Source organism: Cicer arietinum, chromosome 3 (genome assembly GCF_000331145.2).
Source record: "Cicer arietinum cultivar CDC Frontier isolate Library 1 chromosome 3, Cicar.CDCFrontier_v2.0, whole genome shotgun sequence".
NCBI classification, from domain to species: domain Eukaryota; kingdom Viridiplantae; phylum Streptophyta; class Magnoliopsida; order Fabales; family Fabaceae; genus Cicer; species Cicer arietinum.
In genome coordinates this window covers 14,087,017-14,090,184 of record NC_021162.2, presented here as the reverse complement: position 1 = coordinate 14,090,184, position 3,168 = coordinate 14,087,017, and positions in this window count along the sequence as shown.

The following is a 3,168-nucleotide window of genomic DNA, read 5'->3' as shown; positions in this document are numbered from 1 at the left end:
TTTTCGAGCGACTTTCGTACCCCTCGACAAAAATAGACCAACATCTGTATTTTCGCACCAGACGATGGCTAGTGTTTGAAATTTGGTGCGGAACCTTAAACATAGTTATAGATTTTAGAGAATAATGCTATAAAAGTCTTTTAGTCCTCGATTCATCTGGACTTTTCAGGCGATTTTCATACCACCCGACAAAAATAGACCGAAAATGGGTGGTACGAAAATCCCCGATTTCATCTAGACTTCTCATGCAATTTTTGTACCATCCTACAAAAATGAGCCGAAACACAATTATAAATTCATGAGAAGAATAATTTTTAATTGTTATTATCTTTGTTTTATAGTTTTAGTTCATAACGAAGATGATAATAACATATAATAAAATAGAGTTGTCAAATAAAATAATAATTACATATTAATTTTACAACTCTATTTTGTTATATATTGTTATTATCTTTGTTTTATATTTTTACTACATAACGAAGATAATAATAACATATAATAAAATAGAGTTGTCAAATAAAATAATAATTACATATTAATTTTACAACTCTATTTTGTTATATACTGTTATTATCTTTGTTTTAAAGTTTTAGTTCATAACGAAGATGATAATAACATATAATAAAATAGAGTATTCAAATAAATATGTAATTATTTCTTTATTTAACAACTCAATTTTGTTCTATGTTATTATTGTCACCGTTTTATAGTTCTACGTCATAACTAAGATAATAATAACATATAATAAAATAGAGTTGTCAAACAAATAAGTTATAACGAAGTAAATAATAACTTATAACAAAATAGAGTTTTCAAATAAAGTAAAAATTACATTTTTATTTGACAACTCAATTTTCTTACATGTTTTTATTATTTTCGTTTTGTAATTGTACTAAATAACGAAAATAATAATAATATATAACAAAATCGAATTATAACAAAATCTTATATTGTGAGAAGAATGCTACAAGGGTCTCCCGGACATCGATTTCATCTGGACTTTTCAGGCTATTTTCGTGGAACCCGACTAAAATGGACCGAAAATCGTATTTTTGAACAAGATGATGGCTAGTATTTGAAATCTGACGCGAAACCCAGAACATAGTTATAAACTTTGGATAAGAATGTTATAATGGTCTCCCTCTCCTCGATTTCATCTAGACTTTTCGGGCGATTTTCGTGCCACCTAACAAAAATGGATCAAAATTTGTATTTTTGGACAAGACGATGGCTAGTGTTTGAAATCTAACGCGGAACCCGAAACACAGCTATAAATTTCGGAGAAGAATGCTATCAGTGTCTCCTGGTCCTCGATTTCATCTGGATATATCGGGCGATTTTTCGTACCACCCAACTAAAATGGACCAATATTCATATTTTGGAACAAGATGATGGCTAGTGTTTGAAATTTGATGCGGAACCCAATACAAAGTTATAAAATTAGAAGAAGAATGCTATAAGGTTTTCTCGATCCTTTAATAACATATAATAAAATTTGGAGAAGAATGCTATAAGGGTCTTTTAGTCCTCGATTTCATTTGGACTTTTCAGATGATTTTCTTACTCCTAAACAAAAATCGACCAAAATTTGTATTTATGGACCAGACAATGGCTAGTATTTGTAATTTGATTCGGAACCCAAAACATTGTTATATATTTAGGAGAAGAATGCTATAAGTGTCTCCCGATCCTCGATTTCATCTGGTCTTTTCGGGCGATTTTCGTACCACCCGACTAAAATAGACCGAAATCCATATTTTCGAACAAGACAATGGCTAGTGTTTGAAATCTGACGTAGAACCCGAAACACTGTTATAAACTTTGGATAAAAATGTTATGAAGGTCTCCTTGTCCTCGATTTCATCTAGACTTTTCGGGAGATTTTCGTGCCACCTAAAAAAAATGGATCGAAATCTGTATTTTTGGACAAGCGAGGGCTAGTGTTTGAAATCTGACGTGGAACCCAAAACACAGTTATAAATTTAAGAGAAGAATGCTATAAGAGTCTCCTGGTCCTCGATTTCATATGGACATTTCGGTGATTTTTGTACCACCCAACTAAAATGGACGGATATCCGTATTTTTGAACAAGATGATGGCTAGTGTTTGAAATCTGACGCGGAATCTGTAACACAGTTATTAATTTAGGAGAAGAACTCTAAAACGGTCTCTAGGTCCTCGATTTCATATGGACTTTCGAGCGATTTTCGTACTTCACAACAAAAATTGACTGAAATTCGTATTTTTGGTTCACACGATGGCTAGTATTTGAAATATGACGCCGAGCCCAAAACAAAGTTAGAAATTTAAGAGAAAAATGTTATAAGGGTCTTCCGGTCCTCGATTTATCTGGACTTTTCGGGCAATTTTCGTACCATCTAAAAAAAATTGGACCTAAATCCGTATATGGAACAAGACGATGACTAGTGTTTTAAATCTGTCGTGGAACCTGAAACACAATTATAAATATAGGAAAAGAATGCTATAAGGTTCTCTCGGTCAATTTTTGGAATCCGTATTTTTGGACCTGGCGATGGCTAGTGTTTGAAATCTGATGCGAAACTTGAAACATTGTTTTAAATTTTCGAAGCACCCGACAAAAATGGACCGAAATCCATATTTTCGGACCAGAAGATGGCTAGTGTTTGAAATCTGATGCGAAACTTGAAACATTGTTTTAAATTTTCGAAGCACCCGACAAAAATGGACCGAAATCCATATTTTCGGACCAGAAGATGGCTAGTGTTTGAAATCTGATGCGAAACTTGAAACATTGTTTTAAATTTTCGAAGCACCCGACAAAAATGGACCGAAATCCATATTTTCGGACCAGAAGATGGCTAGTGTTTGAAATTTGACGTGGAACCCGAGACATAGTTATAAATTTAGGAGAAGAATTCTATAAGGTTCTCTTGGTCTTCGATTTCATTTTGACTTTTCGTGTGATGTTCATACTACCCGACAAAAATGGATTGAAATCCGTATTTTCGGACCAGACGATGGCTAGTATCTGAAATTTGACGTGGAACCCGAAACAAAGTTATAAATGTCAGAGATTCCTGGTCCTCGATTTCATCTGGACATTTCAGGTGATTTTCGTACCACCCGACTAAAATGGACCGAAATTCGTATTTTCGAACAAGACGATGGCTAGTGTTTGAAATCTGA